This window comes from Hyaena hyaena, unplaced genomic scaffold (genome assembly GCF_003009895.1).
Source record: "Hyaena hyaena isolate Hyena2069 unplaced genomic scaffold, ASM300989v1 scaffold_1284, whole genome shotgun sequence".
Lineage (NCBI taxonomy): Eukaryota > Metazoa > Chordata > Mammalia > Carnivora > Hyaenidae > Hyaena > Hyaena hyaena.
In genome coordinates, this window is record NW_024081917.1 from 76,155 (window position 1) to 89,111 (window position 12,957).

The 12,957-nt window shown below is 39.4% G+C and overlaps 1 protein-coding gene across 1 annotated transcript in view; it reads left to right on the forward strand.

The window, feature by feature from the left end:
* The window catches only part of RORB (RAR related orphan receptor B), a 210,925-nt gene that overhangs the window by 45,103 nt on the left and 152,865 nt on the right, over positions 1-12,957 (forward strand). The window lies entirely within an intron of this gene.

Genomic DNA, 12,957 nt, shown 5'->3' on the forward strand with positions numbered 1-12,957 from the left:
ACATATTGGTCCAGAATTCCAAGGAATTTGGAGTGAAAAAGAAAAGCCTTCGCTTGGTGGAAGAGAAAACAACAGAGTTTGAACCGTCGAAATGATGCATATGTGTTCAAATAAAAACCAATTGAGTCAGTAAATACTGTCTCCTTCATCTCTTGTATCAAAAGCTAATATAACCCTTTATCAATGATCTTTAAAAACAAGTCCGGAAATGTTTTCCTTTGTAGTAATGCAAAGGAAACTAATATCACTTCATCCGAGCACGAAAAGAAATTAGTGGGAGACACAGTCTCAGCTCAATGCATATAATACGAAGCCGAGTTTCGCCTGTGTAAACTAGGATATGATGGGGACTTGCAATGAAATAGAACACCTTGAAGCTAGACTCAACTGCTAGAGGATTTTGTTTCCAATCCCTTGACCTAGGGCTTAAATTGGATGGAATCTTTCAGAATACTGTGCCAGTGACTCGCTTTGGTGGGGAAGAGCTAGTGAAATGTACTGTCAGCAGACACAATACCTTTTCACTTTCTTACTTTGTCTTCATTACTCGCTCTCCACCACCACCCGCCCCCCTCCGCCTCCTCCAAACACTCCGGGGTTTGCCGTTTGCCTCGGTGCCCCTGTTTGCTCCATTCTCTATCATTATCCTTCTGATTTGAGGACACAGCTATTGATGTTGATTGCTATCTGGTCACGTGAGGGTTGCTGAAAAAGCCCACACCGGTACAGCCAGCCCTCTTTTCTTCCCTCACACACGCTTAAAGACTGTCCCTTAGTTTCCAGCAACCACAGGATGTCTGTGCACAATTGCACGATTCTGTACTGGAAATTGTTGAAAGCAAAGATGGGGGAAGGGATGCACTCCGCTAATGGCTTTGTACTTTTCTAATTTGCACACAGTGGGTCAGAATAAATAAACACACACATACAGTTAGGGGAGTGCTCCTGATTTAGAGGGCTCGTTCTGTGCTATCGTTTGCCTTCAGAGCCTGAATCTCTTATCCCTCATCTCTCCATGTCTACCCTGCCCCCTCCCATCCCTGCCACACCAGGCTCACGTGCAGTACTAGAGCTCATGGAGTCCTTGATTCTGGGGCCCCATCACCACAAGCTCTCCTCCGGACTTTTTGCCATGCACATCCTGCAGAAAGGGTGCGGACAGTCCTCTCTCCTAGATGTAACCGGGATCCTCCTGGACGAAAGTTTCCCCACCCCTAGCCAGGTCCATTAGCTGCGTCAACCCCAGCCTGCAGAAGGATGACAAAGGTCACAGACAGATCCCCATGATCTAGAGGGATAGACATAAACTTTGAAAGCAGATCTTTAGAATTTGCATTCAGGGACGCCTGGCTGGCTCAGTCCGTCAAGAGTCCGACTTCAACTCAGGACATGATCTCAGGGTTCATGAGTTTAAGCCCCGCATCAGTTTCTGTGCTGACAGCTCAGAGCCTGGAACCTGCCTCGGATTCTGTGTCTCCCTCTCTCTCTGCCCTTCCCCCACTCATGCGGGCTCTCTCTCTCTCTCTCTTTCAAAAATAGAAAAAATTAACAAAAATTTTTTAAAGAATTTGCATTCAGCATGGCCACTGACTAGTTGTGTGCTATGGGGAAGGTGGGGGCTTTGAGCTGTTCAGAAGCTCGTTTACCTCATCTTAAAATCGGGATTTGCTATACAGGATGTTGTGGCAGTTTAACGTGGACCAGTGTTGAAACTTCTTTGAAAGCCAGAAATGTGAATTATCCTTTTCCTCTTCTATTTCCATTGCCATAAGGATTTCTCGCAGCATTAATTTTAGCGGTCCTGCCTTTTGCTTTTCAAAGTGATAGCTAGCTAGTGTCAGGTTGGGTGGAGCCAATGATTTAATTGAAGTTAATCCCTACCAATTTTGTGCTTCAAATGGGGCCTTTGGATTCCCTGTTATAACCCAAAAGTTTGTTTCAATAATGGTGACTTCTGTCACATTGGTAGATCTACTAGAAATAAAAATGTAGTGACTTTTTGTATCTATCAAATCTCTCCATTATCTTATACAGAAAAGAAAACTAGCCCAGTGGACTCTTTGAAATGACCCAAGTCTATGTTTATAGTAACTATATCTGACATTATCATGGCTAAGTCATTCTCTATTCCAGCAGATGGACAAATCCAATGCTCCAAGTAGGAGAAGTTTCATAAAATAAGTAATGTCTGAGAAAGGCCTTTGAAAATCAAAGAAAGAGGTACTCCCCTCAAGAAGAGGAACAAACCAGGGTAAAGGCAGAGAGTTGAGGTTGGAGAGAAGTTGTAGAAAAACTTCTAGTTAAGCTAGGATATTTCCTCTGAAAGGAAAATATTACAGGGTCAATTAAGTTTGGAAACAGGTGAGGCATCCTTTGTGGAGATTTATAATGAGCATGAGAATAATAATCTGTAATATGGAAATTAGTTTAGTGACTCTTATTTTACCTGAAAATCATTTTTTTTTTTCAGGAAGCATGATGTGTCTATTATCATTAGCAAGAACCAATTATAAATAGATCACTGGTGGGGCTTTTAAGTCAGGGAGATGTCAAAGTCGACATTTTGTTTCAGGCATATTCATCTAATAATATGCAAACACATAAAAATAAAAAGAGAAAAGCTATCAATGGAAAGATATTTTCAGGCTGTTGTATTAATCCAGGAGAGTGATAGTAATGAGAATTGTCCGTTATGCGAAAAAGGACAGATACAATGACTTGGCAGGAAAAGAAGACGTGGGCTTTCACTTCTATTTAAGTATTGGGATTAATCTAGATAAAATAACCTAAAAAGGATGTGGAGGTTTCAAACTGGGGTTACAGGAAACAATAATGGGTTTGATTTCAGCCAACTATGGCAGATTCGAGGTGTCAGGGAAGTGAAAAAGTGGTAGAAATTTGAATTTACACCTAGAAAGGAGAGATATGCCAGAGTTTGAGGAATCATCTTCAGAAAGGTCACTGTTGAAATTGCTGAAGCAGCTTCTATTTCAAGACTGTAGCCAGATGAGATGGCGGCTGAGATAAGTACCTTGAGGGGATTGTCTGCATTCAGGAGGAAGAGGTGCTAAGAAGGATGCATCAAGTAAAGGAAGAACCAGTGTGGGTCACCCTCATAGAAGCAAGTGGGGAAAAAAGATGGAATTCAGAAGGAGGACGTAGTCACTGGCTTCGTAAACCGAGTTTCAGGAGGCAGAGAGCTGAGAAAAAGCCGCTGACTTTGATGATTTAGAAGGTCAATCACTGACAAGCTTCGATGGAAAAATTCTGGGAGGCAGCAGACTGGCAGCGCTGAGGGAGTCCTTGGTGGTTCTCAGCCCAGAGCCGTGACTTTGAATCGCCTATGGGTTTGGTGCTGGTGTTACTTTGTTCTTTTTGCGTGTTGTATGTAATCAGAACCCACACCTAGAGGTTCAGATTCAGTTCTCTTAAATCACTGGCGAATGAATTAGTGGTGATAAAAATAGAGGAAAGAGCTGTGTTGTAAGAATTTTGGCAATGAGAATGAGGAAAGAAGGGTGTCAGGATCAAAATCTGTTGGGCGGTTCTGGTTGTGTTTTGTTTTTGAGAGGAGAGATCTGAGTATGTGTGTAGGTTGGTGGAAAGGATGAAAAACCATAGGGAAGATGTATGTGAGGAGATCCCTGATGAACCACGACCCAGAGAAAGGGAGGAAGGAATAGGATCTGAGCATGAGTGCAGATCATGGCTTCAAATACGTTTTGATCTCCCTTGGAGGGAAGAAAGATAGAAAGAGGAAAAGTAGGTGGGAAGGCAGTTTTAATGATTATAAATGTTGAAATAGATTTCTAGGCCCAAGATGGAGTCGATCCTTCCACACCAGCAAATGGAAATTTAGATAACTTTTGTGGCCCTTTAAATACTCCCTTTGACCAGAAACACAGTATACATTCACTCAGCCCGTCCCTAAGCATTGAGCCAATTCTGGGCTCTCTACTGGTTTCCTTGTTCCTTCTCACCTTAAACAAGGTTAACTATGTGGCCCCAGCTAGTCAGATTTTTTTTTTTCATTTTCTCTCCCTTGGTCTTTATTCTTTATTTTTTATCCCCTATAAAAGTATCCTGCCTTCTGCCCGATTTTGCAGTACTCTATGCAGAGACTGTCCATTTGACAAAGGGTTAAGTAAAGTTTATTTGTATCACCTAAGTTGTCTTCTTTAATTGTTTTTTTAACACAAACCTCTGTCAGTTAACAAAGGACAAAAGATCATCTGAGAGTGAAGGGGACCGGATTAAGATAAAGAAACTGAGATTGGGAAGGTTTGTTACAGCTGATCTGGGAAATTCTAATGGCAGATTCAAAAGGCATGATTCTAAATAAGATGGTCAGGGAGATGTCACTGAAATGGTGGCATTTGTGCCCACATCTCAAATTGGTAAGGGAGTAAAAGATGTGGATATCTGCTAAAGAGCAGCATCCCAAGCAGAGAGAATAGCAAGACAGCAAGTGCAAAGTCCCTGAGGTGGGAGAATACCTGATGTGTTAAATGAACAGCCAAGTCCGAGAATTAAAAGAGGGAGGAGTGGTCACATAAGACCTTGTACACCGTTGTAAGGAATTTTAGTTTATCTTGTGTAAAAATGGGAATCCACTCAAGGATGGAGTGGGGAGGTGAAATGGTCTGACTTACATTATGAAAAGGTCCCTCTGGTCGCTGAGAACAGTCTGAAAGGAGGAAAGAATGGAATCAGGGGGGCCTGCTAACTGGCTACTGCAATGATCCAGGCTACAAAGTTGTTTTTTTTGTTTTGTTTTGTTTTTTTTTAATGTTTTATTTACTTCTGAGAGAGAGAGAATCTGAAACAGGCTCCAGGCTCCGAGCCAGCACAGAGCCCAACGCGGGGCTCGAACCCACAGACCGTGAGATCATGACCTGAGCCAAAGTCAGATGCCCAACCAACTGAGCCACCCAGGCGCCCCTACAAAGTTGTTTTTTTGATAACTCAGTTTTAATAACTCAGTATTTACTATAGTAAAGGTGTATTAAAATGCTTTATAAAGAAAGGACCAAGAGTTGCTGATGGTTTGAGTGTAAAGTATGAGAAATCAGGCAGGGAAAAGTCCTTATTTTTCTTAGTATGAGCACCTTGGGCAATAATATTACCAACAATGGGATGACCATGGGAGACAGGGCTGGGAAAGGAGGCAGATCGGCTAATGTGTGTGAGTAGCTATTGTTATTGTCACTTTGCTTATGATCACCTTTTCTACTTGCAGACCTTACTTTTTGCACTGAAGTAGTATTACCTTTGTGGAGATAGCAGGTTAGTTTTGTTTTCTGTATTTAGAACATGTCTTCTCTGAGACAGCAGTTTCTATTGGCTGAGAGGTATCAACAATATATGATTCCAGGATAACACAGGGCCAAACCACCTACTAGAAATGAGCTTTCCGGTTAGAAAAGATTTCCTTCATCCCGTGGAATTCAGTATTTTTTTTCCAGATGAATTCTTTATACTGTTTCTTTTTTAGCAATTTATTTTTTTTAGAATAAGTGGATTTACAACATAATCTCAGCTGCCACCCACAGTTACACAAGCAGTGCACTGCACAAGCTCAGGAACCACCATTTACCTGGTGGCCTCCTGCTCCCTGAGCAAGACAGCTACCCAGAAAGCATATCAGCTTCAAAAATCGTAACTAGTCATTGCAGACAGTGTGGACAATGCAGAAACACATTAAAAAAAAAAAAAAAACTAACAGAAGTTAGCGAGACCTTTGACATCTATTGGTGAATTTTCTTCCAGCCTTTTCTACGCATATATATAAATATACACTTTTTTTTCAAATTTGAGATGACTCCGTAAACAAATTTAGCAGCCTACTTGCTGTCCAATTGTCCATTTAAAATATTCTAAGAATTTTTCCCTGACCTTAGTTATTTTTCGTTTTTCATTACCCATAATAAGGATAATGGAAATATCCTATGTGTTTAATAATTGTACTATTAGTGGATATTTATGTCCTTTCAAATAAAATCTATTACAAATAATGTGATTCCCATCCATTATTCAGATTTCAAATTCTTTGTCTTTAACCACATCAAAATGGGAATACTGGACCAAATGCTATGAGTAATTAGAGACTTTTAATCTACTGTCACATGATTTTCTGTGAAAGTTGGCCATGTTCACATTCTCATTCACATTCTCTGAGATGCTTATGTCATTCTACCACTTTAAGGGCAGAGTACTATTTCTAATTCCCTTTCCTCTGGCCACACTAAGTGCTCTCATCAATTTATTGTATAAATTCCAATTCCAAAAAACACAGTTATCAATATTTTCTCAAGTATTTTGAAGTGTTTCATATCTTCCCACCATTAATTCAGTTGAGGTTTTTAATTTTTTTTCATGTTTATTTGAGAGAGAGAGACAGAGAGTGTGGGGAGGGAGGGACAGCAAGAGAGGGAGACACAGAGTCCGAAGCAGGCTCCAGGCTCCGAGCTTTCAGCACAGAGCCCGACACAGGGCTCGAACTCACAGACTGCAGGATCATGACCTGAGCCAAAGTCAGACGCTCAACTGACTGAGCCCCCCAGGCGCCCCAATTCAGTTGCTATTTTAAACATGGAATGTGTTTTAATCTCGGGTATTTTTTCAATCAAAGTAGAAAAGAACCAATCTATGCTTTTAAAATACGATGAAAGAAAATTCCCTTCCAAATACCATGTAGATGACAGTAAGGAAGAGAACTCACCCTTTTGAGAAATATACCCTTTTCCAGCCCTAACTGACTTAAGAAGCACTGATTAACTGAACCACTGATGAGTGGTTCTTAACTTTGACTGCAAATTAGACCTGAACTCCATCTCCAGAAATTTTCATGTAGCAGAGCAAGGATGGGGCTTGGGTAACTATAAGTTTGGAAAAGCTCTACAAGTGGTCTTTTAGCCAAGCCAGGTTGAGAACTGCTTTTCTATTAGTTTCCAGCAAAAGAAAAGTAGCTTTTATTTCTAGCTCTCTGCAACTTCCTCTTAATTGGACAATGCTAACGTTGGTCCCTTACACCTTTCAATTACCACTTGACAGTCCATTTGGCAGAAAAGGATGTCACTTCGAACAGTTTTCTCTCCCCCTTTTATAGAACTACTCTGGAAGAAAGCAGTTCTTGGGTCAATCCTATACTGGTCATAAATAACAAAATCTAAAGGAGCAGCACAAAAAAACAAATATATGACATTTAGAGCTGTACTGTTCAATATGGCAGCCACTAGCTGCGTGTGGCTGTTGAGCAGTAAAATATGGCTAAATGAAAGTGGTAAGTTCTACAAGCATAAAATGCATAGTGGGCTTCAAAGACTACAAAAAAGAAGAAGTAAAATACCCTAGTGATGATTTTCATATTGCTTACATGTTAAAATGATATTTTGGATGTACTAGGCTAATTACAAAGCATTATTAAAATTTCACCTGTTTCTTTTTATGCTTTTTAAAATGAGGCCTCTAGAAAATTTTAAATTACATATAAGGCTTGCATTATACTCTATTGGACAGCGCTGATCTAGAGATAAAGTATGCCCACTGAAGCAAATTAAATTTATTCTCACATTATTGGAAATTTAGGCATCTAAAATTACACAATATAATTGGAGACTTAAATTAGATAATCCAGTTTTGTTTAATCTTAAGCGGGTTCATAATATACATAAAAATCTCTCAGAGTAATTGCAGCTCAAGAAGTCTGTCCTGGAAAAAAATAAATGATAGTGGCTACCGTTGTTAGATTTTCAAAACTTTGTTGTGGATTGTGTTTCACAACATGAATATTTTTCACTGATCTGACAGAAGTGCTGAAGATTTTTCAAGCCTAGAACTAGTCGTTAATTCAAATACATCAAAGCAAGACTCTCTTTGGGTGCCAGGGTGGCTCAGTCGGTTGAGCATCTGACTTCTGCTCAGGTCATGATCTCACAGTTTGTGGGTTCGAGCCCAGCGTCGGGCTCTGTGCTGACAGCTCAGAGCCTGGAGCCTGTCTTAGGATTCTGTCTCCCTCTCTCTCTGACCCTCCCCTGCTCCTGCTGTCTCTCTCTCTCTCTGTCTCTCAAAAATATATAAAACATTAAAAATAATAATAATGATGAAGTAAGACTCTCTCTCTCTCTCTCTCTTTTTTTTCCCGTCCTACACAGTGGCCAAAGGGCAGCCCCTTTGTAGCCCAGGAGGATAGAGTACTGTTAAGGACATAATAAAATACTGTTTCCAAAATGGAATCTCTGGGAATCCAGAGACAAATAAACCCGCCTACATGCAGTAAACCGGACAGGGCTGTTACAACACAAACTCGGGGCGAAGCCAGAGAGAGTCAGCAGCAAATTCCACAAACAGCGACGGCATGGCTGTGTGGACAGGCAGGCTATCTGGCCGGATGCTTCAGGGCACACGGCAACAATCACTGTCAGACAGATGTCTCCAAACTCTGATTGCTGTCTCAATCCACAGGATAATCCAGGGTGCAACTCTGGAAGGAAGCAGTTGTCTCTTTGAGGTCTAAATCTCACCACCAGCTTCAGGGCTACACTTTCGATTTTCTTCACAGATACCTTTCTCTAGTCAAATGAAACCATGCCTTTCTAAGAGAAGAACTTGAACTCTTCAGTGTCGTATAATGTTAGACCACAGAATTACTGTATGTAGAACATTAGAACTAGAAGGGGCTTTTCTGAGGTCATCCAGAGATGTTGTTTAATGTTATGAAAGAAGAAAGGCCTGGGAGGAAAAAAAAGAAGGTTTACATATTAAAAGGAATTCTGTTCTTTCTGAGTATTCTCCAGTGCTGTTAGTGTACATCATGAATCTTCAAGTTGGTGATATGGCATATGGAATTTTCCAAACCTTTATTCTACACCCAGTGGATCCACTAGGTTGGTCAAATTACTATATTATAATTATAATTATAATTATAGTTAGTATATAATTAATAACAAAATGAGCGAATGGATGAGTCTAGAGCTCATTTTATTAACTCCACCAGAAGAAAGGAAATTATGTGTCAGAACTACACTCAAGAAAAATTCAGTATGTTGGTAAATAATGTTTTGCTATACTTGCAGAGCTGGCTCTTTAAACTTTTTGACTGGGACCCACTGTTGAAAGATTTTTCGCCATGATCCAATGCGCATACTCATGCGCACACACACACACACACACACACACACATTGTGCACATAAATTTAACTTCAGTATCATAAAATAGTGCTTGCCTTTACTGCACGTGCTGTACTCTTAGTTTATCTTCAAGTTTTTAAGTGTTGGTTGTACAATTTATTTATAAGAAAATGGGAAATTTGAATAATGACTAAGTATGTGAAGACAGTGAGGTATTTATTTTTAGATATGGTAATAATTTGGTAGTTATCAAAATAAAAAGTGCTTATATTTTCTTGTTTTTAGATAGAGTGATATGATGCATGGGATTTGTTTCACAATTGAGGGTAGCTGAGGTTGAGATGAGATTGGCTGTAATATGATAATTATTGAGGCTGGGTGACATACACGTATTGGTTCATTGTGTTATTTTGTCTACTTTTCTGTATGTTTGATATTCTCCATAATAAGTTTTTCTTTAATTTGAGAAAATTAAAGATTTATTTATCCACTAAAAAAATTTTACAATCCTCTGAGAAACAGTGGTCCACAGTTTGAGGTCACACTATTTTAGAGAAAGAAATCTTGTCACAAGTGTTATCTTTTTCAACTGATTAACTTGCTTGCAATATCGATTTTATTTAAAACCTAAAGTATAATTTTAACACAAAGCTATGCAGTTAAAGAAAAGAGAGGGTACCGGGGTGGCTCAGTTGGCTAAGCATCTGACTTCAGCTCAGGTCATGACTTCACAGTTCGTGAGTTAGAGCCCCACAATGGGTTCTCTGCTCTCAGCACAGAGCCTGCTTTGGACCCTCTGTCTCCCTTGCTCTATGCTCCTCCTTCCCTCTCAAAAGTAAACATTAAAAAAAGAGGATTTTGCTACATTGCAGGTGAATTAAAAATTTCAAGTAAAATTTGGAATCCGTAGGTGATTTGGCTGTCAATGAAGTCATTATTTTTCTGTTAATACCCATTTATAAATTGTTATTAACATTCATTAATATAATTGTATTATCAATAATGATGGAGAAAATTTATCCAATTTTTTTGTGTTGATGAGACCATAAGAAAAATATTATATTTAATGCTGGGGCCAAAGTTTTAGTGGATATAGACTAAAAGAGTATAGTGGGCGAGCTAAAGGAGAGCAAAGCAAGAGGCCATTGAAAGAATAAAGGTATGGTGAGAATAGAGAAAAGAAGATTTGGGTAGGCAGTGCTAAATAGCTTCCAAAATTTGAAGGGTTGGGGTCACAGTATATGGAGAACTTCTTACCAGAGCATTCATTATACTAAATGGGCTGATTCTGAAGAGGTGCGAATTTCATCCGTAGAAATGATTAAGCATAAATGGGGTAGTCATTTGGTAAGGATTTTTTTTTTTTTTTTGGAGGGGGTAATTCTTTTAAGAGCCTCAACTTACCTTCCATTACAGAATGGTTAGGAGCACATATGCTGAAAACAGACAACCTGAATTTGAATCTTGACCAGGTTCTTACTGGCTTTCTGACTTTTATATCAAGTCCATTAACTTCTCTGATCTTCAATTTCCTCATTTGTAAAACATGAAGTATGATGATGGTACTATAGCTTAAGTTTAATATGCAAAGTGAATGTTAATATACTAATAAATAAAGCACTTGGAAAAGTGCTTAACATGTAGTATGCACACACAATATAAATGTTTAGCTAGTTTAATATGTGCTGATGTTTCTATGCAGAGCAAAAGGATTTCTCCCATATCATGTTTATAGCATCATTCACTCATTCATTCTTTCAATGACTGAGTGTATTGACCATATAGAATGCACCATGTATTCTACTAGGCTCTAAGAACAGGGTAGAGAATCCTGATAGACAGGATTCCTGCCATCAAGGAACGTACATTTTCATAGGAAGTGTGTGCAGACGCAGATGATGAAAAAGTAAATATCCAACAAGAACGATAGCCAGTAACAAATGCGATGCAGTTAATATAGGATTAAGTGACAGAAAGTGATTGGACAGTCATGGAAGATCTCTTTGAAGATCTAAATTGAAGGAAGGACTCAGCTTGGAGAACATTTCAGACACAAGGTGCAGTTGGTGCAAAGGCCCTGAGAAGGGAACCAACTTGCCATGTTCAAGGAAGGTCACTATCAAGTTTGGGAAGCTAGGAGAAAATTATCTAGAGCAAGTGGGGTTGGGGAAGAGTAAGAACCTTAATACAGGATTTGGATTTTATTCTGAAAGCAGTGAGAAACCACTGGAAGATTTTCACTAAGGATAGGAAGCAGAAACAAAAGGAGGAAGACCAATTCGGGGTGGCCCTGGTAAGAGGAAGTTGTTGAAACAATTATCTAACCTTAAATCTAGAGCTACCAGATGGGACTTCTCTAGTCTCCCTTTTTAATTTATACTTGGGTTCAGAAACAGATCTATGTTTTATGTACTTACGTATTTGGAAATCCAGACCCATAAACAGAGATCGTTAATTCAAGGCAAGAATGCTCTAATTTTATAGATACGATCTTTGAGGCCCAGAGTGGTGAAATGACTTCATTATGGTTGTATTTTGTTAACAACAGAACTAGAATCAGAATTAACATCACATGATTCACCAGTGACTGCACAGACCCGCATTTATTTACCAAGAACTACAGTCACCTTAACAATGAGGTATATTTATGTTACAAACATGATTTTTATTTTTCCCAGCTTTATTGAGATAGGACTGACATAGAATGTTGTGCAAGTTTAAGGACTACAATGTGTTGATTTGATACACTTACATATTACAAAATTAGCTAACACCTGCATCACATCACCTAATTACCATTCCTTTTTTTATAGTGAGAACATTGAAGATCTACTCTCTTAGTGACTTTCAAGTATATAATCACTATGCGTATGTAACAAACATGATTTCAAATGCAAGAAATGAAGATACAAAGAGAGAGCAGTCTATTAACATGAATCCATCAACAAACGAAGTTCCAGCTATATCTTTGCAGGTCAATTTGTGTAGATATTGATTGATAGATTGCCAATTTAAAAAAAAAAAACATTTTACACTTTCAAGTAGACACTTGTCATCACTTTGTGTTTTAACTGTCAAGTGAATGACTTCGAAGAAAACTGGAATCTTGCCAATTTCTTCTAAAACCATAGAAGGCTGAGTTAGGGCCACTCTTCAGTTCCCCTGACTCAGCCATGAACATCATACAACACTAGAGTTCACGTGAAATGACGTGCAGTACTTTAGAACCTACAGATCCATTGGAAACCATCCATCTAGTTCAGTAGTTCCCTGGATCATAACATCAGCATCACCTGGGAAACTGTTGGAAATGCAAATTCCAGGGCCCCACCCCAGACTTGCTGAATCAAAAACCTTGATGATGGGACCCTGCAATTTGTGCTTTAGCAATATCTGTCAGTGACCCATCTTGACCTATGCTTAAGTATAAGAACTGCTGATCTAGATCAAACTTTATTTTTAATTTTTTTAACATTTATTCTTGAGAGACAGAACATCAGCAGGGGAGGGGCAGAGAGAGAGGGAGACACAGACTGTGAAGTAAGCCCCAGGCTCTGAGCTGTCAGCACAGAGCCTGATGAGGGGCTCAAACCCACGAACCGTGAGATCATGACGAGAGATGAAATCGGAGGCTCAACCTAGGAGCCATCGAGGCACCCCTAGATTAACCTTTATTGCACAAGAGAGGCAACTGAGAAGCAGAGGAATAACATGATTTGCTTGAGATGACCCTGGTTAACATCACAACCAGGACTAGAACCTGTGCCTCCTGACGCCTGGTATGGTACATTTGCATCTTGAACTGGACTTCCTTCCTTTCTCTGCAAG